The sequence below is a fragment of the Callithrix jacchus genome, chromosome X (genome assembly GCF_049354715.1).
Source record: "Callithrix jacchus isolate 240 chromosome X, calJac240_pri, whole genome shotgun sequence".
Taxonomy (NCBI): domain Eukaryota; kingdom Metazoa; phylum Chordata; class Mammalia; order Primates; family Cebidae; genus Callithrix; species Callithrix jacchus.
In genome coordinates, this window is record NC_133524.1 from 108,002,986 (window position 1) to 108,027,664 (window position 24,679).

Below are 24,679 nucleotides of genomic sequence, written 5' to 3' on the forward strand. Positions count from 1 at the left end.
CAGCTGAGATAGACATGTTTTCTATAGCACCATAGGCTGAGAAGCAATTGCAAATTAATTGCCTAAGGAAATACAATAAATATATATATATATATAGGTAAACAGGATTACCTATAGCTATACCTATAGGTATAAAAAAGGGCCGGGCGCGGTGGCTCAAGCCTGTAATCCCAGCACTTTGGGAGGCTGAGGCGGGTGGATCACAAGGTCGGCAGATAGAGACCATCCTGGTCAACATGGTGAAACCCCGTCTCTACTAAAAATTACAAAAAATTAGCTGGGCACGGTGGCATGTGCCTGTAATCCCAGCTACTCAGGAGGCTGAGGCAGGAGAATTGCCTGAACCCAGGAGGCGGAGGTTGCGGTGAGCCGAGATCGTGCCATTGCACTCCAGCCTGGGTAACAAGAGCTAAACTCCGTCTCAAAAAAAAAAAAAAAAAAAAAAAGGAATAAAAGAAAATATTCAAACTTGTTTTATTCTAAGTTTTTCTAGAAAGAGCAAGAATTCACAAATATATTTACTTAAAAATGATTCTTAGAATTTTAAGAGAAAGGCAGTTTTTCACAATAGCAGGTAACATCATGTTGCAGTTTTCAGGAGTAAGGGAAAAAAACTTGAACCCCTTGGATTTAGTAACTGGGCGCATGTGAATTAAATTGACAAAACGCAAATTAGCCAAAGAAATAATAGTTTGTTTTCATGCACAACTCATATACTTGTGGGAGTGCTCAGTTATGAGTAACCAAAAGGGATGGTTAGAATTTGTGGCTTACATGTTTCACTTAGTAGGGAAAAGGGAGAGGTAGAAGGACTTCTATAGGAAGAACAAATATATATATATATATATTTTTGAGACAGTATCTCGCTTTGTCACTGAGGCTGGAGAGCAGTGGTGTGATCTCAGCTCACTGCAATCTTCACCTACCAGGTTCAAGCGGTTCTTCTGCCTCAGCCTCCTGAGCAGCTGAGGCCACAGGTGCCTGCCACCATGTCCAGCTAATTTTTGTATTTTTAGTAGCGACCAGGTTTCACCATATTGGCCAGGCTGATCTCGAACTACTGACCTTGTGATCAGCCTGCCTTGGCCTCCCAAAGTGCTGGGATTACAGGCATGAGCCACTGTGCCCAGCCAGATTTCTTTTAAAAGATATAAATAGGCTTCCAAAAGAAAACAAAGGAAATAAGAAAGTTTGTGATAATGTTTGTCAATGCAGGTATAAATGAACTTTCTGTCTCCTTCATGACCATGAAACTCCCCAAGAGAGACGATTTATGGTAGGCTTAGTCTTAGTTTCTCTCCTGGCAATGGAAATCATCCCAAGGAGGGAATTTATAGCAGTCTTCACTTCTCAGAAGTTTCTTCATCAGATAAGAAAAGCTCTAAGAAGGCTTCTTTCTGTATTTATTGAATCTCAAGTGTCTTCAGCATAAAATAACCTTTATAGCAACTCTGGGATTTTCGGTGGAAGCCATTTTGGCATGGAGTGTGTTCAGGCATTAAAAGTCAGCACTACCAATTATACCTCAATAGAGCTGAAGGGAAATGTCAAAGCAGGTATTTTCACTCTAAAGGAGTTAGGTAAACAGAGCACGAATGTATAGAAATAATTGGGCAAAGCACGTTGTATATCAGATACCCGTGAGCACTGAAGGCAATTTTTTTTACTGTCCCTCTGTTCAATGATAGTGATATCAGGCATGCTTTTCTATCCTTAAACTGGGACCAGGCATTGAAACTAGGCTAATCACCTCAGGAATACTTGCTTTTGGAAGATAAAATAATATGATCAAGATTCACTTCAAAATGCTCATTCTTGCTGTGCTCAACAATTCCAAGCTATTATATCATAAACTTTATCCAATCTATATTAAGTCCGTGCCTTTACGTCACCAAGAAATCACCCATTCCAGGCTCTAAAACCCCCAAACATCCTATAAAATCCGTTTGTAATTTATCCATTGTGAGACAATGCTAAGACTATAAAGGTAGTGCTCTCTCTTACCAGAGTAAGTCTAATAAATTTAGGATTGCTTGGCCAATAAGTTGTTCTGGTATCTGTCAAAATTGTGAAATGCTGAAAAATAAGTAAAAGATTACCAGATGTCCTTTGAGAGCAATGTTAGATATTGTCTAGGGTACCTTTAGGGGTTATCTGCTTCTCCTAAAATCTACACTTTTTGCTCTCTTTGAGCTATTTTATAATTCTGTATGATATAAAAACGGACAATAATGCATATTATATTTTTGTGAAGTGATCTTTTTTATTTTTGTTTTAGATTCAGGAATACATGTTTATGTTTGTTACATGGATATATTGCATAATGGTTGGAATTGTGCTTCTAGTGAATCCTTCACCCAAATATTGAGCATTGTACCCAATAGGTAATTTTTTAACCCTTACCCCCTCTCACTCTCCCCTTTTTGAGCCCCCATGTCTATTATTTCCATCTTTATATCCATGTCTACTCATTGTTTAGCAAGAAGCAAATGAATTTTCCTGGTTGAGGATACAATTGATTGAAGAGACACTTATAAGCGTATTTTATTTCCTTGTGCGTATTGATCAGTTTTGTTTGTATTAGGAAACTCATTTGATTACTTATATATCAATAAATCTATGCTCTTTAGATTCTCCTTTGATCCAGTTTGAATATTCTGTTTCCATACAAAGTCTATGAAATCCAGTAATTTTATACTTTCAACACATCTCACTTCATACCAGCTACATTTCATGTACTCAATACTCACATTTATCTGGTAACTATCATAGTGAACACTATTGTGCTAGCCTTTTCATGTAGGAGCCAAAAAGGAGCATTTGGTTGAGTATTTGAGAGAGTTGTTTTGCTCACTTTCTTGTTACTTATTTCAGGTAAGTCTTTTTACAAGTGTATTTGAACAGAGACATTAACAACATCCAAGCACGTGACTGAACTATGCAGATCAACAAAACCTTTAATTATTTGTCTCTCTCTTGGGTAGAGAAACATCTCTATTCAGTAAAAGGCATAGTAAGAGATGAGAAACCATTGCACCAGTCCCTGAAGGGTGACTGCTCAGATAACATTTGCCCCATTCTATCACAGTCCTGCCAGCTGAGACTGGGGTCAATGTAAGGATTCCAGACTATGACACTGGCATCTCAGAAAAGCTGATCAAGATAGCTGGCCAAAGGAGATGTCCAAGGCAATCTCAATCCCATTACAATGCCTCAACATTCTCCTATTCCCCAGTATTGATTCTTCTCAGTATCAAATCCCATAGCTAAAATAAAGATTTCTTCTGGGAAGATGAAGTGGATCACAGAATGCTTCACTGAAGGGTTGCATTAAAGCTGGCTCTTGATAGACTTTCAAAAATTGTGCATGAAAAGTTGGAGGGAAATAATATGCTAGAAATAAAAAACAATGTGAACGAAGTTATGTATAAGCCTAAAAGTAAAGAGGATGGGCTTGATTTTGAGTCCTTGCTCTAACACAAACACTACTGTGACATTCATCCAATTTGCGTATCAGTGATAAATCACTGCCCTCATACTTCTAGTTTCTTGCTCTCCTGTTCAATAGCCCTATCCCCATAGCTCATGCTCAGTTAGTTAGCTAGTTGATTATTTTCTGTCTCAAGGTGGGAAAATTCCTTTTTATTTCATCCCCTTTCCTCACCACCCCTTATTGAACAGGTGAAGTTATCTATTGGACAGCCATTTGATCTCGCTCCCTGGTGTACAAAAAGAAAGACAACTAGATTTGAATTCAGAAGAGCTGTTTATGTCCATCTTTATTTTTTTTATGTTGCATTACATAATAAATTTAACATGTTTGGACTATTTTCTTCACTGATATAATAGTGATAACAGAGTCTTCCTCACACTTTTGCTAACATTAAATACAATACTTGAGAATGTCTAGTAATTAGTAAATTTCGATAAGTTACTTTGTCCCCATTTTTTAAAAGTTTGAGTGGGAAATGTTAGCAACTTTTAGAAAGCAGGGCCTAAATAATAAATATTTCTGAGATGGAGAAAATGTAAGGATTAAAGATATATATTAATCAGTTAGCTTTTCTTCACTCTAGCAATATCAACTTTCTACCTTCTGGAAAGATTATTTGTATTTATAGTTAGAGATTTGGTGAAAACTGTAAATAATATTAATAAATTAAAATTGATTACATGCATCTAAACAACTCTAAAGAACTTGTTCAGGGTCAAAATGCCAATAGTGTACATACAGTATACCAGTATCTCAGTTTATCTACCCAAATTGAAGTTGGGGTATTACCTGGTGGGTCAACAAGATAAGACTGAGTCTATTAACTGTAACAAGACTCACAAACTAGAAGGAAAGAAGCTAATAAAGGGCCAAATATCTAAATTTTGGTCAGGATGCAAATGGCCGTGTTCAATACTTCTGAATAGTAGTTATTTTCCTTATGGGTAAAAATCTAGTGTCCTACTAAACTATGTGCTTTACTTTCTAGGATTTTACATAGACTAGGTTGTTGCTTCATAAAGCCTTTGTGAAATAATATGTCAGCTTCATACTTGCATTTTATTTTCTGCAAAGTATTAAAAAGCCCGAGGTACATCTCTGCAGCTAATGCTGGGAACATTAATTTGATAAGAACCTGCTAATATTTCTGAGGTTTCCTTAACAAAGCCCAATACAAACAGTATTTCACTGTATTCATTATTTCTTTGTACCAATTAGAATGATATCAGTCAGGGCAGGTGGCTCACGCATGTAATTCTAACACTTTGGGTGTCCTAGATAGGAGAATCACTTGAGCCCAGGAGTTCACAACCAGCTCAGACAAGATGGCAAGAACTCGTCTCTAAAAAAAAAAAAAATTTAAGATTTAGCCTAGCGTGGTGACGCCTGCTTGTAGTCCCTGCTACTCAAGCAGCTGCGGTGGGAGGATCCCTTGAGCTCAAGAATTTGAGGCAGCACTGAGCTACAATTGCGCCACTGCACTCCAGCCTGGGCAAGAGTGAAACCCCATGTCTAGAAAACAACAACAACAAAATAAAGTTTGGAACCACATTAAATGAGGATTCAGGACATGGATATTTTGTACAGCTTTGTAAAGTGTATACAAATGTGGAATTACGAGAGAGACAGTTTTGTCCATTCCTGTTCTTCAAATTGAACTTTCAAAAAACCTGTTCCAAATCTGTAAGAAAATGCTGAATTCAGATTTTTTGTACATATAAATAAAAGTATATTACATGGTTATAAAAAGTTTGGTGTCTAACATGTATATACTTAACTGATTATTTTTTTGCATAAGTGAAATTGGCAAAGTTTTCTATTCAAAGCAATTCATTAATTTCACAATATATATTTTTTAATTTGAAAAATTTTGAATTTAAAAAAAAATTGTTGGGAGAGGACGATCCAAGATGGCCGATCGCTAACATCCCAGGATTGCAGCTCTCAGGGAAGGCGCGGAGAACTAGAGGACGCCACACTTTCAGACAAATTCTGGTCGCTCACGGAGCAGGAGATCCCCCAGTGGAGGAAACACACGGGTGGCCAGCGCGACTTTCGTGGCCGGTGCAGCGGTTCCGCCGGCACCTTGGCGCGGCAGCTCTCGGAGCAAAGTAAACAGGTTCGGAGGACCGGCCCGGGTCCCCAGCAGGACACCAGAGCCCGGCAGCGGCTGTGACGGCACCTGGCGCGGGAGCGCTCGGCGCAGAGTAAACAGGACCGGTTTCCCTTCTGACCGAGGTTTGGAGCCCCAGGAAGTCAGAGTCGCCTACTACGGACACAAGAAGGAAGCCCGACAGGAGAATCCTGGGCAGAAAAGCACCATCAGTTTTAACGCCGCTGCTCTGGCCCTGGGAACTAACAACCTGGACGTCCACTCAAGAGACCTAATCTGAAAGTTGGTAATTTCAAAGAGACAGGAGGATAAATTTACAATGACGGGAAGAAACCAGCGTAAAAAAGCTGAGAATACTCAAAATCAGAACGCCTCTCCCTCTAAAGATGATCACAGTTCCACATCGACAATGGAACAAGGCTTGATGGAGAACGAGCGCATCCCAATGACAGAATCACTCTTCAAGTAATGGATAATAAGAAACTTCGGTGAGTTAAAAGACCATGTTGTAGCCCAACGTAAAGAAACTAGGAACTTTGAGAAAAGGTTTGATGCAATCCTATTGAGAATAGACAACTTAGAGCGGAGTATGAGTGAATTAATGGAACTGAAGAATACAATACAGGAACTCCGAGAAGTATGCACAGGTTTAAACACTCGAATTGTTCAAGCAGAAGAAGGGATATCAGAGGTCAAAGTCCAACTTAATGAAATAAAACGTGAAGAAAAGATTAGAGAAAAAAGGATAAAAAGGAATGAGCAAAGTCTCCAAGAAATGCGGGACTATGTGAAAAGACCAAATTTACGTTTGATAGGTGTACCTGAATGCGACACAGAGAATGAATCCAAGCTGGAAAATACCCTTCAGGATATTATTCAGGAAAATTTTCCTAAACTAGCAAAGCAGGTCAACATTCAACCCCAGGTAATACAGAGAACACCACAAAGATATTCCTCAAGAAGAGCAACCCCAAGGGACATAATCGCTAGATTCACCAGGGTTGAAACGAAGGAGAAAATACTAAGGGCAGCCAGAGAGAAAGGTCATGTTACCCACAAAGGCAAGCTTATCAGACTTACAGCAGATCTCTCGGCAGAAACTCTACAAGCCAGAAGAGAGTGGGGGCCAATATTCAACATTCTCAAAGAACAGAACCTTCAGCCCAGAATTTCATATCCAGCCAAACTAAGCTTCACAACTGAAGGAAAAATAAAATCTTTTATGAACAAGCAAGAACTCGGAGATTTTATTACCACCAGGCCTGCTTTACAAGAGCTTCTGAAAGAAGCATTACACACAGAAAGAAACAACCAGTATTAGCCTTTCTAAAAATACACCAAAAAGTAAAGAGCACCAACATAAAGAAGAATTTACACCAACGAATGGATAAAACAGCCAGTCAACATCAAATGGCAGTAACCCTAAGTTTAAATCGACTAAATCCCCCAATCAAAAGACACAGCCAAAACCCAATGGCATGTTACATCCAGACCTGTTTCACATGCAAGGATACACAAAGACTCAAAACAAAGGGATGGAGAAAGATTTACCAACCAAATGGAGAGCAAAAATAAATAATAAATAAATAAAAAGCAGGAGTTGCAATTCTCGTATCGGAGAAAATAGATTTTAAAGCAACAAAGATATAGTGGTAAAAGGATCAATGCAACAACAAGAGCTAACGATCCTAACACCCAGATACGAGACTTAGATTCAATGAGACAGAAAATTAATAAGGATATCAAGGACTCGAACTCAGATCCGGAACAAGTAAACTTAATAAATATTCATAGAGCTCTCCACTTCAAATACACAAAATATACATTCTTGTCAATACCACATCACACCTACCCATAAGTTTAAATGAAACATTGATTGGCCATTATTAATACTCAATTTTTTTCAAAATAAAGCAATATTTCCATTTACTCTCCCTCTTTCTCTTCCTCTTTCTTCCTCTCCTTTACTTATTTTTTTTTTCTTTCCTTCTCTCAAAAAAAAAAATTTTGGGGCCAGGTGAAGTGGCTCACCCCTGTAATCCCAGCACTTTAGGAGGCGGAGGCGGGCAGATCACTTGAGGTCAGGAGTTGGTGGTCAGCCTGGCCAACATGGTGAAACCCCGTCTCTGCTAAAAATACAAAAATCAGCTGGGTGTGGTGGTGCGCACCTGTAGTCCCAGCTACTCTGGAGCCTGGTACAGGAGAATCACTTGAACCAGGGAGGCGGGGAGGGGGAAGTTGCAGTGAACCGGGACAGCACCACTGCACTCCAGCCTGGGCGAGTAAGTGAGACTCCATTTCAAAATAATTATAATTTTTAAAAAACATAATCTCTCTCTTTTGCCCAGGCTGGAGTACAGTGGGGCGATCTCGGCTCACTGCTCACCCCCGCCCCCTCCACTCACCCCTCCAACCTCCATCTCCTGGGTTTAAGCGATTCTCCTGCCTTGGCCACCCAAGTAGCTGTAATTATAGGCGCCTGCCACCACCCCAGGTTATTTTTTTATATTTTTAGGAGAGCCAGGGTTTCACCATGTTGGCCAGGCTGGCCTCGAACTCCTGACCTCAAGTGATGTGCCCGCCTCCGCCTCCCAAATTGCTGGGATTACAGGCGTGAGCCACTGCATCCAGCCTTCACAATATTTTCCACAAATAAAATTACATTGTTCATGAAACCATACACTCGTTTGTCTAGTCCAGTACTTTTGCATTTTACTAGGATTTATAGAAACGTTGCCAATGTTTATAAAATGTATCTTCTACGAGTTTTCAATAATGTTACATGAATTTGCAATGCACAATTTTTAGCAGTGAGAAAAGTTCAGCATAAAAACATTGTAGCTGGAATAGACGCAAAGAAACATTAGTAACAGAGACAGATACTTTGAGAAGAATGATACCACGTTAACACTGAGCTATGCCAATTTAATTTTGATGACAATTACTAAAAATGGCATGAGTGACTTTGGTATAAGAGTCAGAGTCATTTAAAAATCTCTGAATATTTATACTAATTACCAGAAAAGTCATAAGTAATAGCTGAATCATGCATTTACTATCTTTTAGGTCACAGTCAATATCCTTGATCAGAATAGAATTGATTAAAATGATATTCTTGGTAAGAAAATCCCCATTTGGGAAAACAGGCCTAACAAGGAAATGAAATGAAGGTCAACTGAGGTCCAATTCAGTATTGTTAAGTTGCTGTTTTGACTCCTCCAACAATTTACTATTAAGCCGTCAATCGTTAACAGTAGGGATTACATCTTACTTATTTGAAATTTTGGCAACCAATATAAAGTTATTTTCAGGACCATTGAGAAGGACCTTTAGACCAGAGGTTTCCAAATCAGACATGAACAAGACTATGAAATAAGAGAAGGAAAACAGAAAAACTGTTATTTATATTTTTTTGTTTTGTATTTTTTAACTTTTATTTTTGGTTCAGGGGTACATGTGCAACGTGTCACAGGGATTTATTTCATAAAATCACTTTATTGAGTTACAATTTGTGTACCATAAAATTCACTAAAGTGTGAAAGTCAATGCTTTTTAGTATATTCAAATTTGTCCAACCATTATCATTACCTAGTTTTAGAGCATTTTCATTACTCCACAGATACCTCATTTCCATTAGCAGTCACCCCCATTCCTTTTACCTGATTTCCAGGCAGCCATGAATTTACACTTTCTCTCTATATATAGATTTTCCTATTCTAGACATTTTATATAAGTGGAATCATATAATTAGTTTTTTTTGTGATAGACTCTTCCACTTAGAAACCATCTTAAAGTTTCATCCATGTTGTAGCATTTATCAGTACTTCATTGTTTTCAATGCCAAAAATAGTTCATGGAATGGATAACACATTTTGATTATCCATTTATCAGCTGATAAAAACTTAGGTTGTTTCCACTTTGGGGTAGTATGAGCAATGCTGCTATGAGCATTGATGAAAAAAGTATTTGTTCCTACCAATGTTTTCAATTCTCTTGAGCATACATCCTTGAACAACATGGGGTTTAAGAGCGCTGGCCCCCTGCATAGTCAAAAATCTACAAGTAACTTTCAACTCCCTGAAAACTTGAATACTAATAGCCTTCTGTGGAGGAAGCCTTGCTGATAACTGATTAACACAAACTTTCTATGTGATATATATTATATACTGTATTATTACAATGAAGCTGGAAAAAGAATGTTATTGAGAAAATTATAAGGAAGAAAATATATATTTGCTGTTATGAAGTGGAAGTAGATATTCATAAAGGTCTTCATCTTCACATGAATAAGCTGAGGAGGAGGAGGAGGAGAAGGAAGAAGAAGGTTGGTCTTACTGTCTTGGAGTAGCAGAGTTGGAAGAGGTGGTAGAGGAGGCAGGAGGAGCAAGCATATTCAATGAAACTTTTATTGAAAAAAAAATCTGCATATAAGTGGACCTGTGCAGTTCAAACCAATGTTGTTCAAGAGTCAACTATACACCTTAGGATTAAAATTTCTGGACCACAGGATAAGTCTGTGTTTAACCATTGATGGAACTGCCAGACTATTTTCCATAGCAACTGCACCACTTTACATTTCTACCAAGAATATTTGAGGGTTCACATTTCTTCACATTCTCACCAACACTTGTTATTTTTCATTTATTTGATTATAGCCACCTAGTTCATGCATAGTGGTATCACATTGTGAGTTTGATTGATATTCCCCTGATGACTAAAGATGCTGAGAAAATTTTCATGTGTTTATTAGCCATTTATATGCCTTCTTTGAATAAACAGCTATCCAAATTCTTTGTACATTAAAAAGTGTATACTTAGGCTGGGTTCCATGGCTCAAGTCTATAATCCCAGCACTTCAGAAGGCTGAGATGGGCAGATCACTTAAGGTCAGGAGTTCAAGACCAGCCTGGCCAAAATGGTGAAACCCCGTCTCTACTAAAAATACACAAATTAGCTTGGCGTGGTGGCAGGTACCAGTAATCCCAGCTACTCTGGAGGCTGAGGCAGGAGAATGTGAGAGGTGGAGGTTGCAGTGAGCTGAGATCATGCCATTGCACTCAAGCCTGCGTAACACAGCAAGACTCCATCTCAAAAAGAAAGTATGTACTTCATTATTATTTTTACTATTTTATTTTTAATTGACACATAAGATTGTATTTATTTATTATATACAAAATGATGTTTTGAAGTTTATATGCATTCTGGAATGACTAATCTAGCTAATTAACATATACATTATCTTACGTAGTAATACTTTTTGTGACGAGAACATTTAACACTCTCAGCATTTTTCAAGAAAACAACATATTATTGTTAACTAGATTCACCATGTTGTACAATAGATCTCTTGAATTTATTTCTCCTAACAGTTTTGTATTCTTTGACCAATATAATCCCAACTCCCTCCCGAAACCACTCCAGACTTTGGTAACCACCATTCTACTTTCTAGTTCTATGAGATCAACTTTTTTAGATACTTCATATAAATACAATAATGTGGTATTTGTCTTTCTGTGTCTGGTTTATTTCACAAAATTTCCTGCAAGTTGATCCATGTTATTGAAAATGACAGAATTATATTCTTTTTAATGGCTGAATAGTATTCCTCTATGTATATACTCCACATATCCATTCTTCTCTTTATAGACTATTAGGTTGATTCCATATCTTGGCTATTGTGAATAATTCTGCAATAAACATTGGAGTATCTCTCTTCATGATCTTGTTTCCAATTCCTTTGGCTATATACACATATGTGGAATTGGCAGATCATATTGTAGCTCTATTTTTAATTTTGGGGGCATCGCTATACTTCTTTTTTATCACTGCTGTACTAAATTTACATTACCACTCACAGTTTGCAATGGTTCTCTTTTTTCCATATAGTTGCCAACATGTATCTTTTGTCTTTCTGATAGTAGCTATTCTAACAAGTCTTAGGTGATATCTCATTGTGGTTTTAATTGGCATGTTCCTGATGATTAGTGAGGCTGGACATTTTTTTCATATACCTGTTGACCATTTGCCTGTGTTCTCTTGAGATATATGTATTCAGGTACTTTCCTGGTTATATTTATTTATTTATATAATTTTAATTTTTTGGCCTTCCCGAGTTTATTTGGGGCACACCTGGGTGAAGGCCCTGCACCTAGAAGAAGGTGTTGGGCCTCTTGGTGGTGAAGCATGGCTTGTGCTGATGGCACAGGACCTGGTGGGGCAGCAGGAGCTTAATCTTGGAGTCATGGAAGTGCAATACCATTCTGGACATAGGGAAGGGCAAAGATTTCATAACAAAGGCACCAAAAGCAATAGAAACAAAAACAAAAATTGACAAGCAGGATCTAATTAAACTTAAGAGCTTCTGCACAGCAAAAGAAACTATCAATAAAGTAAACAGACTATCTACAGAATGGGAGAGAATATTTGCAAACTCTGCATCTGACAAAAGTCTAATATCCAGCGTCAATAAGAAACTTAAACAAATTTAGAAGAGAAAAATGAACAACCCCATTAAAAAGTGGGCAAAGGGATAGGTGCAGTGGCTCATGCTTATATTCCCAGCACTTTGGAAGGCCCAGGCGGACAGATCACCTGAGGTCAGGAGTTCGAGACCAGCCTGGCCAACATGGTGAAACCCTGTCTCTACTAAACATACAAAAATTAGCTGGGCATAGTGGCAGGTACCTGTATTCCCAGCTACTTGGAGCGCTGGGGCAGGAAAATCGCTTGAACGCGGGGATGGAGGTTGCAGTGAGCTGAGATCATGCCACTGCACTCCAGCCTGGGGAACAAAGCAAGATTCCATCTCAATAATAATAATAAAATAATAAACTGATCAAAGGACATGAACAGACAATTTTCAGAAGAAGACATACATGTGAACAACAAGCATATGAAAAATAAAGCTCAATATCACTGATGATTAGAGAAATGCAAATTAAAACCGCAATAAGATACAATCTCAAACAGTCACAATGACTATTAAAATATCAAAAAATAGGCACAAGGTGGTGGTTCATGCCTGTAGTCCCAGCACTTTGGGAGGCTGAGGCGGGTAGATTGTGAGGTCAGGAGATTGAGACCATCATGGCAAATGTGGTGAAACCCCATCTCTACTAAAAATACAAAAATTAGCTGGGTGTGGTGGCATGCACCTGTAGTCCCAGCTACTCAGGAGGCTGTGGCAGGAGAATCACTTGAACCTGGGAGGTAGAGGTTGCAGTGAGCTGAGATCATGCCAACGCACTCCAACCTGGTGATAGAGCGAGACTCTGTCTCAAAAAAAAAAAAAAATGTCAAGAAATAACAAATGCTAGTGAGGTTGGGAAGAAAAGGAGACACTTATGCACTGTTGGTGTGAGTGTAAATTAGTTCCACCATTGTGGAAAGCAGTATGGTGATGCCTTAAAGAGCTAAAAGGAGAACTACCATTTGACACAGCAATCCCATTACTGGGTATATACCCAAAGGAATATAAATCATTCATTCTACCATAAAGACACATGCACACAAATGTTTATTGCAGCACTATTCACAATAGGGAAGACATAAAATCAAATTAAACGTCCATCAATGACAAACTGGATAAAGAAAATGTGGTACATGTACACCATGGAATACTATGCAGCCATGAAAAAGAATAAGATCATGTCTTTTTTGGGAACATAGAGCTGGAGGCTATTACCATTAGCAAACTAATGCAGGAACAGGAAACCAAATATCTAATGTTCTCACTTATAAGTGGGAGCTACATGATGAGAATTTATGAATACAAAGAAGGAAACTGGACAGACACTGGGGTCTACACGAGGGTGGAGGGTGGGAGGAGGGAAAGGAGAAGAAAAGATAACGATTGGGTACTGGGCTTAATACCTGGATGATGAAATAATCTGTACAACAAACTCCCACGACACAGATTTATATATGTAACAAACCTTCACACGTACACTCGAATCTAAAAGAGGAGTTTTCTTAAAAAAAGAAAAAAACCCACTGAATGCCCATAGATTCCCCATACCCAGAGTGATACTTACTTGTGGGATGCTCTGTTTCCTGTACCAGAAATAGCCCTTTGGTTCCTGGCTCCTCTCCAAGAATCCATTCCAATGGAAATCTTTATTCACTGCCACTTACCACACCTTGTCTTCTCCCCAACCCATGTCTTTCCTGATGTTTTCTGCCGACTCCCTGCCTGCCCATGCCCCTTCACATCCTGCCATGCTTTAAACACTAGGTACAGACACACTACCTCCCCAAGGCGTTCCCTGCCCAATGCCCCAGAATCTTACCTGATCTGGATCCAAAGTCCCTTCCTGGCTTGTTTTCTGGTGCCATTCTAAACTTTCCAGCTAAAACATAAATGTCCAGAGAGCATAGACATATTGCTGTGGTCTGAATGTTGATGTTTCCTTAAAACTCATATGTTGAAACCTCATCATCGCTGTGATAGTATTAAGAGATGGGATCTTTGGGAGATGATTAGAACATGAGGGATCATGAATAGGATTATCACCTTATAAAAGAGGCTTGCAGGATTCCCTTTTCCCTGCTACCATGTGGGACACATAGAAGGAGCCATCTATGTGGTACAGGTTCTCACCAGAAAATGACAATCTGCTGGTGCCTTGATTTTTAACTTCCCAGCTTCCAGAATTGTGAGTAATAAATTTCTGATGTTTATAAAATTTTTAAAGCAGATTTCATAAAGTAAATGTAATATATTTTTATTTTAACGAAGAGACCATACTCCACATCCAAGTGAATGAGATGAATGGATTATGGCATGAAGATCAATTCATTTCAGCCAACTAACTAATTTTTACAAATCACCGTACAAATAAGCTATTGTCATCAATATCAATTAAATGGCCTTTTTTTTTTGGTTGTTGCCGTTGAAATGGCCTTGTTGATCTAGTCAAATCATAACATGTAAGCCTTGCCAATAATCTAAGGGCTATAGATTATATTACCACCCAAATTATGTCATGAGCAATAAGTCCATTTTATACAGCTAGCAAACTAAATGAGAGGGAATAAGTGTGTAAGAGTGCATTATTCTTTTTGAAATAAAGCTCATTGAATTTTACCCAATAGCAGAAAACAGATATAAAAACACTCCAAATTTAGTGAAGAAAATCAAGATATAAAGTTGAATGAGCTATTTCATGTACTCAATGCTTTTACTTGTTTCCAATATAGTTTATCTTTCCCTTAACTGCCATGATTTTAATTCACTGACTGATGCATACTTCACCTGGCAAAGGTATTGAGAAAGGTATAATAATTGGTGTTCTACAAGATATAAGATTTCTGCTGGGAATTATTTCTTTATAGATGAAGATTATTTTCCACTGAGAGATTTATGCAATAATTAGAAAAATGATGGTCTAGTCCTAGTGGAAATATCATACTTTAATTGATATTCATTTGTTTCAGATAAGCCCATGGAGAAAACTAGGAGCTCCTTTTTATTGATGTTAAATTGTTAACTACGGAATCAACTAAATTGCATTCTCACTTAAATATCTGAAATGACTAACCCATTTAATTACTTTTAAAAACAATAGTATCTTTTATTAGCTGAACAATCCTTCATACTAAAAAAATTTAAAACCCTTTATACAAAAATATAGGCTCAGGTAAATGTGGAAAGGCAGTAAAATATTTTAAATATGCTTAAAATTATTGTCTTTTAGGAAAACCCAGACGTTTTACAAATATTTCATGTTGAAATAGTATGTTTCATCTTTTGAGGGTTGCTTTATAGATATACTTGATTCAATGTCAGATGTGCCAGGGTCAAAGCCTGCTAATGGCAATAAGACTATGCTTGAACTATTCATTTTTAATAAATAAGACTATGCTTGAACTATTCATTTTAATAAAAATTAAAGCATTTCCTGTGTTTTTTGTTTGTTTGTTTGTTCTGAGAAGGATTCTTGCTCTGTCGCCAGGTTGGAGTGCAGTGGCACAATCTCAGCTCACTGCAATCTCCACCTCCTGGGTTCAAGCGATTCTCCTGCCTCAGCCTCCCGAGTAGCTGGGACTACAGGCACCCAACACCACACCTAGCTACTTTTTTTATTTTTAGTAGAGATGGGGTTTCACCATGTTGGACAGGATGGTCTAGATTTCTTGACCTTGTGATCTGCCCACCTCGGCCTCCCAAAGTGCTGGGATTGCAGTTGTGAGGCACAGCACCCAACCAGCATTTGCTGTTTATTCACTTCCTTACCCTTCATGATAGGACAAAACCATATTTCAAATTAATTCAGATTATATGTACTGAGTACAATTTGCATGGTGACTTGAAACTTTAGGGCAGTCAAGGTAACGTTCAGCCTGCTTGTCTTCATAAACCACCCAAATATCCTGGAAAAACCCAAATTTCATCATCCAAACTCCAATTATTCCCAGAGCAACGTAATTTTGAACTGCACAGGTTCACTCTGCATGGATTTTTTTCCCATGAATGTTACACTGAGTGCTCCTGTCTCTCCTGGCTACCCTTCCACCCCCTCCACATCTTACAACTCTGCTACCCCTGAGACAGCAAAACCAACCCCTCTTCTTCCTTCTCCTCTTCAGCCTACTCAGAAGAAGATGGCAAAGATGAAGACTTTTATGATGATCCACTTCCTGTTAATGAACAGTAAATATATTTTCTCTGTCTGATAATTTTAGTAATACTTTAGCTTACTTTATTGTAAGAATGCCATATGTAATACATATAACATACAAAATGTGTATTAATGGACTGTTATCAGTAAGGCTTCCTGTCAACAGTAGGGTCTTAGCAGTTAAATTTTGGAGGAATCAAAGTTATTTGCAGATGTTAAACTGTGGGTGTTGTCAGGGTTCTTAACCCCACATCATTCAAAGATCAACTGTATGTATTCTAAACTATATGTTAAATATGAAATTAACAAAAAACAATATTTGTCACAACATGTTTCCTTTTTTTTCTTTTATTTATTTATTTATTTTTTTAGAGATGGGATTTCACTGTGTTATCCAGGATGGTCTCAATCTCCTAACTTCATGATCTGCCCGCCTCAGCCTCCCAAAGTGCTGGGATTACAGGACTGAGCTACCACGCCAAACCACATTTTTCAATTTTTTAATTGAAATATATATTATTACTTAAACATACTTTTCAACGTTTTGGTATGGTTAATACTGGCTAACCTTTCATTGACCAAATGTGCTAATTTCTAGTAAGAACAAATGTTAATAAAATGCAAGTTCTATTTCCTGGGACTAGTGACATTCTGCTATAGTTTGGGTATTTGATACTCGAAACCTCATGTTGAAATATGATCCCCAGTGTTAGAGGTGGGGCCTAATGGGGGCTTTTGGGGCCATTCGGGCTGATCTGAATGGCTTAGTGCATTCTTCCCAGGCATCAGTGAGTTCTTACTCTACTAGTTTCAGTGAGAACTGGTTGTTGGTTGTTAAACAGAGTCTGGCACCTACCTCTTCTCTCTTGCCTCCGCTCTCACCACGTGATCTCTGCACAGACTGAATGAATCCCCTTCACCTTCTGCCATGAGTGGAAGCAGCCTGAGGACCTCACCAAAGGCAGACTCTTTTTGTTTGTTTGTTTGTAGAAAGTGATTTATTTAGAGAGAGAAACAGGAGAAGGAGAAAGAAACAGCTAACTCTCACACTGAGTGAGAAAATACAGAAAGATGGAATTCTGGAGAGGAAAGTAGCTTCCACACTGAGTGGAAGGGAATAGAGAGAGAGATGGAGTTTAGGAGGGGAAGACAGGCTGCCAGAAGAGAGTGCAGAAGGGGACTCCAGAGGGCAAATCCAGGAGAGAGAAAGATGGCTTCAACAAAGGGAGTGTTCGTGGAAGGGAATCCAAACATGGAGTCCCACCGAAGGCAGATTCTGGTGCCATGCTCCTTGTCCAATCTGCAGAACCATTAGCCAAATAAACCCTTTTTCATCACAAATTACCCAGTCTTCGGTATTCCTTCATAGCAATACAAACCAATTATGACATATTCCAAATAGGTAGCTGACAAAGTATGTTCATATTACAGAGATGGAGGACACATCATAGGTAAGCAATTGGATCCTTGAAGATAAATAAATTCAACAGAAGAATCAGTAATATTTTTACACATACACAATTTTGTATAGGACTTCATTTACTCTCCCAGTCAACTATCTTTGATGCCCTCCCTAAACAATTCTAACCTCCAGGCTTCCCTGAACCATCACATTCACATTTTAGTTTCGATTCTATTAATTTCAGCAAAGATTTGTTAAACATTTACTATTTTCAAGACCCTGTGCTAAGTGCTATAGCAGACACAAAGATAAATTAGATCTCCTCAATAAGCCGAAATCTAGTAAAGATCATAATACCATAATACAACATTATAAGAGCGACACAAATAAATGCATGAACCCAAAAGAGGGAGAGCATTTCTACAAAGTCAGAATCAAAGCAGTATTAGAAAAATTATCTGAAACTTAGAAATAATGCAAAAAGAGTTATGGGGCCCATAGTTTCAATCTGATAAAAAGGTAAAGGCAACTCAAGCATTGCCTAGGGCAATAATGAGAAAACTTTTTCTGTAATGTTCAAGATAATATATATTTTCAACTTTGTGGGCCATATGGTCTTTTTCACAAGCACTCAACTTTGCCCTTGTAGCATGAAAACATCCATAAACCATATGCAAACAAGTAAGACTGGCCAAATTGTCCCACAGGCTGTAAATTGCTGATCCCTGGGCTAGGGGACCCAGATTAGTAAGTCATTCAACTTACTGTTACTATTTGTTTAAGGTTCATATGAACATGCAGATTTTTGTCTGGTCTAGATGCAAATAATTTCTGTTAAGTAGACAGATAACCTCAAAGTTTTATGGCTCCATGAGACATTACCCACTTTGTATCTAATTCAGGAAGTTTATCATCCTATCAGTATTGTGTTTTAAAATGGTGTTTGACCCAGTCATGATATCTTAACGGTTCCCACATTTATTAACAAGTCAAATAAACTCTTTGACACTTGTTTATTTCATGCTTGACTGAGTGTTATGATTTCACTTGGTTTGAAATTCTATATTGACAGTTTTGGAGGGTGCATGGAGATGCCCAAATGGACTCACCTGATGGAGACAAGTCAGCTGCGTTCCTGAAGAAATGCACCTGAAGTCTGTTTAAGCACAAGCATGTTTTTCTTGGCTGCCAGAGAGAATTCCAGGCAGCAAGATAACTTTAACTTTGCTGATTCTATTTCTGTAGGTTTTATTTTCTCCTTGCTATTGACTTTTGTGTTGCACAAGACAAAAAGTTATTCTCATTTGGTGGCAGCAACTGGAATGTGTTTTTATTGTTTGGCAATTTGGCGATCTGTATTGAGTAGATGGTGAAGTGCTGTTCTCTGTTGGATGAGAAGCAGAGAAACTGATTTGTTTAGGCTTTTTCTTTGTCTATTTGCAAAATCAAATTAAGAATTTTGTGCCTGTTGTGAAGGAGAACAATTATTTCATACTTAGACCAATGGGTTTTTGTATTTATATGTTTACACTTGACCTGTGGCAGAATCTATAGAACTGAAGCTATACGTTCTGCATATATCTATGTTTTTCTGTAAATCAGATAGTCCTTTCTCTCATGTAGAGTATAAAATAATTTTCTACCTTTGAAGGGTAATACTAAATCTGATCATAATGTATATTTGAGGAGGTCAGTTGTCATTTATTTATGGATAAATAACATGTAAATCTAATAGTCCTATAAATAACAGAAAAATTTTAAATGAACTTCTAATACTTTGAATGTGCTCTACATTTGTAAAATCCTTACAGAAATGGCTAGCTCTAAAACATTTTAAGAATTCATGTTTACTTAATTAAGATGAATCTTTGGACAATTTACATGGGTTTGATAATCTAGGTTTAAGGTTGAGTACAGTGGCTCACACCGGTAATCCCAATATTTTGGGACACCAAGGGAGGTGGATCATTTGAGGTGAGGAGTTTGAGACCAGCCTGGTCAACATGGCGAAACCCTAAAAACTAAAAATACAAAAATTAGCCAGGTGTGGTGACGTATGCCTATATATATAACTTTATATTAAGCAAAATAAAATTTACATTTTATTTTTATAAGATTGTTTTATGAAGACACTATTTAATGTTAACTTCTTAAACATCTTTTGGTTTACCAATCAAACAAGCTAACACTCCTACATCACATTTAAGATTACAAAAAATGTAGGTTTGACTTTTATTAAATGTTACCTGCTGACAATCCTTTTACTTCCACTATAATTATGTTTTGTAGTTTGAATGTGATTTTCAATATTCTTAGGTAAATTAAACACTTAGATTTGTATCAAATGAAGCTGGTGAATAATTTTTTATTGGTAAATTTTGAATAATTTCTAGGTGAAGTAGAACACTAAAAATAATGATTAGTGAGCATAATTTCTTTCTTTTTTTCTTTTCCTTTTTTTAGCTTTAAGGGAATTCATTACTCAATATTTCCCTTTTCTTTTTCTTTTTAGATTTAGTTATTATACTTTAAGTTCTGGGGTACATGTGCAGAACGTGCAGGTTGTTAAATAGGTATACACATGCCGTATTGGTTTGCTGCATTCATCACCCCACCTACATTAGGCATTTCTCCTAATGCTATCCCTCCCCGATCTCCCCACCCCCTGCTATCCCTTCCCTATTCCCCAACCCCTGACATGCCCCAGTGTGTGATGTTCCCCTCCCTGTGTCCATGTGTTCTCATTATTTAACTTCCACTTATGAGTAAGAACATGGAGTGTTTGGTTTTCTGTTCTAGTGTAGTGAGCATAATTTCAAACTGCCATACATTTACTTCATTTTTTTTTTAATACAGAGTCTCTCTGAAGCCCAGGCTGGAGTGCAATGCACAATTTTAGCTCACTGCAACCTCTGCCTCTTGGCTTCAAGCGATTCTCCTCCTTCAGCCTCCCAAGTAGCTGGGATTACAGATGCCCGCCACCACACCTGGCTAATTTTTGTATTTTTAGTAGAGACAAGGTTTCACCATGTTGGCCAGGCTGGTCTCGAACTCCTGACCTCAAATGATCCACTCGGCTCCCACAATGCTAGGATTACAGGTGTGAGCCACAACATCTGGCCTACTTTGTATTTTTATATACTATAAGGTGACTATATCTTTGGTCATGTTAACAGACATGTTGCTTTTTGACACAGAAAAAGTATAAAAAGAAATTTGAGTCTGTAGCAAGTTGTGCATTCATAAACTTTGCTAGTTGGCTTAAATTCTGGTGTGTGGCATTTCTCAGTTATTAACCACCCAGGTTTTTCTGTGAGTGGAAGCTAGTTACTCTGGTTAAAAGTTATTATTAAATGCATGAGTAGTTGAAACTATTCTAGAAAAAACAGTGACAGAGAGATAAACCTGGGTATATAAGGTTATGTGTTTATCAAGATAAAAAGTTAATGCTTTTTTTCTTTAAAGCATCTGATTGTTCCAGAATTTAAAAGAAGATAGGAAAACATAAAGCTTTCAGTTATATAAAATTACAGGTTTTCAGAATGAACATTTTCATTTGCTATAATTTATACTACTGAATCTTAAAAGAAGCAATAAAATGTGTAAAAATTTGCCAAAATTTGACTAAATTTTAAAGGATTTCTTCATAAGCAAAAACAAAGCTTGTGAAATTTTACTGCCAATATGACTGTAAAACTAGATTGGTTATTTCTATATTAAAATGATAAATTACTAAGGGACATACAAATAGATCAATGGAATAGAATATAAAACCCAGAAATATTAGGTTGGTGAAAAAATAATTGTGGCTTTTGCCATTAAAAGTAGTAGCAAAAACCGCAATAACTTTTGCACCAATTTAATATAGCCCCACAAATATGTTCAATTAATTTCTGACAAAAACATCAAAGGCAATTCAATAAATAAATTTGCTGAACAAATTGGATATTCATTAGCAAAATAAAATGAACCTTAACTTAATTCTTCATACTTTATATTAAAATTAATTCAAAATTAATTCATAAATGTAAAACGTAAAACTACAAAACTACAAAAAAAAAGAAAAAATATTTGATAGCTAGGTAAGACTAAGCAAATTTCTTAGAATTGAGACAAAATAACATGATTGATAGAATAAAAAATTGATAAATGGGACCTCAACAAAATTTTAAAATTTTTCCTAGAAAAGATTCTGTTAGAAGAATGAAAAGACAAATTTCATATCCAATAAAGGCTTTGTATATATAAGGAACTCTCAAAATTTGACATAAAAGCAAGCAATTCAATTAAGAAGTTGGCAAACAATATGCACAGATATTTAATCAGTGATGATATACAGATGGCAAGTAAGCATATGAAAAGATGTTTAATATCATTAGCCATTAAATAAATGGAATTTAAAACTACAGTATGATATCACTACTTACCTGTCAGAATGGCCAATGAACAGAACGAAAGAGCAATAACACCAAATGCTGGTGAGAATGTGGAGAAACTGAATTATTGATACATTGCTAGTGGAAATGTAAAACAGTATAGCCATCTGAAAAATTGGCAAGTTCTTTCAAATCTAAAAATGGACATACCATGTGATCCAACAATTGAACTCTTGGCATTTATCCCAGAGAATTGAAGAGTTATTTTCATGCAGAAATTTGTACATGAATGTTTCTGGCGGCTTTATTCATAATAGTCAAAAACAGGAAACTATTCAAATGCTCTTCAGTAGATGGATGGTTAAAAAATATTTGGCAATTAAAAAAGAATGAATTATTGGTATATGTAACAACTTGGATGGATCTCAAGGGCATTATGCTGAATGAAAAGAAAGCCAATCTTAAAAGCTCACATACCACATGATTTTATTTGTGTAACACTCATTAAATAGCATAACTGTAGACATGGAAAACAGATTTGTGGTTGCCAGGCAATAGGGGTGGAAAGGAGAAAAAGTAACCTGAAGGTGTATTGTGGTAATGGTGTAGTTGAATATTCTGATTGCAATGGTGGTTACACAAGGCTACACATGTTATAAAATTACATAAAGCTACACACATACAGAGACACACACACATGCACAAATACATGCATGTATAATAGTTGAAATGTGAATAAATTCTATAAATTGTACCAATATCAATTTCTTGTTTTTGATATTGTTGTATTGTTGAATAAGTTGATAACACTGGGGGAGGCTGGGGGAAGAGTACATAGAATTTTTCTTTACATTTCTTTGCAACCTACTGTGAATCTACAATTATTTCAAAACAAAAAAAAAGTTTTTAAATGAGAAACTGATATTCAAGCTCTCCTCAAAGGGTAATAAGAGCATATATTTATGTTCTGTATAATATGCCTAATAGCAGAGATTTCATATATCAAAAGAATAATTTAACCTGCATTGCTTTGCCTCTATCATGCCCTTGATCTAAATATATATATATATGTGCATCAAAAGATGAAACAAAGAACATAAATGAAAGAACTCAGTTTTCTTATAACCATGTGACCTTCCTCTACAGTTATTTTTAAATATTTTATTGTCATTTTGATTAAATAGATAACCAAGTGTTGTTTTTAAGATACTCATGATTCTGTCTTAATCTCCTTTGGCCAGTCGCTTTGATTTTGTCTTTCCATGAAAGGATTCCAATTTTTAAAAACTAAAATACAATTTTGAGAATACCATCCTCATATTGCATAAACTCAACACTATTGTAAGGCTGAATGGAATGAATTCTCAATTCTGAACCAATGGTTAGCCATACTAGGTTAAATCTGAATAGATAGCATAGTATTAATGTAAATATTTCAGAAATTACACACTTTATGAAAAAGCACTGGAGACTTGTCAATGCCCTCACTGGTAAATATGTTTTTAAACTCAGGGGCAAACATTGATCAAATCCTTATGAAATAGTTCTGTTCTGTGTGCCAATGGAGAATTGTACTGTCTGCCAATCTAATATTTGTGACTATAATAAATTAACCATACAACATCCTCTCCAGAATCAGAACAGATTTCTGATTCCTGGTGCATTCCTAAAGTCTCTGCTCTAAGGTATTGATTGGAATTTCTGTCTACAACAAAGGTATAATCCAAAAGGCTTGTGGATAGGACTATATCAGGTACTCTGAACTACTAATATTTTAAGAATAGACCCTTGCCCAAATCTCATGTTGGAGAGGGGTCTGGTGGGAGATGATTAGATCATGGGGACGGATTTCCCCCTTTCTTGTCTCATGATAGTGAGTTCTCACAAGGTCCGGTTAAGAGCATGTAGCACCTCGCTCTTCACTCTCTTCCTCCTTCTCTAGCTGTATAAAATGTGCCTGCTTCCTCTTCACCTTCTGCCATGACTGTAAATTTCCTGAGGCCTGCCCAGACATGCTTCCTGTAAAACCTGTGGAAGAATAAATCAATTAAACTTCTTTTCTTGTAAATTACTCAATGTTCCGTAGTTTTTTATAGAGATGTGAGGACAGACATACATTGCTTACACAGGTTTCAGACTAAATGGAGTGAGTGTTCCAGGAATCTTTATAGTCTTGAAATAGATGTTTTTCATGAAGGAAGACTTTCATTCAAAATGCAATGGACACACATGAAACAAGAATTAATTGCACAGACATAAATGAACTTAGGAGGGGTCAGGTACAAAGCCATGGGGGGCAGAGCCACTGTAGAGAGTCCCCATTAGGGCAATGACCAGAAGAACTGTGGGTACAGTTCCACCCCTGAGATTCAAGACTGTTAGAGTCTCACAGCTCCATTAGGTATTGCCCTAGTGGAGGCTCTCTGTGGTGGCCTTGCCCTAGGTGTGGCACTCGGCCTAGGTCCTGTGCCTGAGGCTCCAGGGGGCTCCACACTTTGAATTCTAGGTGGAGACACATGCCCCCACAGCTCATGTACTCTACCAGCCAGTGGAGATGGCACCACACAAACGCTACCAAAACTTACTGCATATGTCCTCCAGAGGGGATGGCCACAGGGGCCCTCACCACACTTAGGATCTCTAGAATCACACCTTGGATGACTGAGTGGTAGTGTG

The 24,679-nt window shown here is 37.2% G+C and overlaps 1 long non-coding RNA gene across 2 annotated transcripts in view; it reads right to left on the reverse strand.

Moving 5' to 3' along the window:
- Positions 1–22,467: 22,467 nt before the first annotated feature.
- Positions 22,468–24,679, reverse strand: part of LOC103790330 (uncharacterized) — a 43,633-nt gene continuing 41,421 nt past the window's right edge. For both annotated transcript variants that reach the window (XR_004738592.3, XR_004738593.3), the window contains one exon: positions 22,468–24,031. This is a non-coding gene — a long non-coding RNA (uncharacterized LOC103790330). The remainder of the gene's footprint in view (positions 24,032–24,679) is intronic.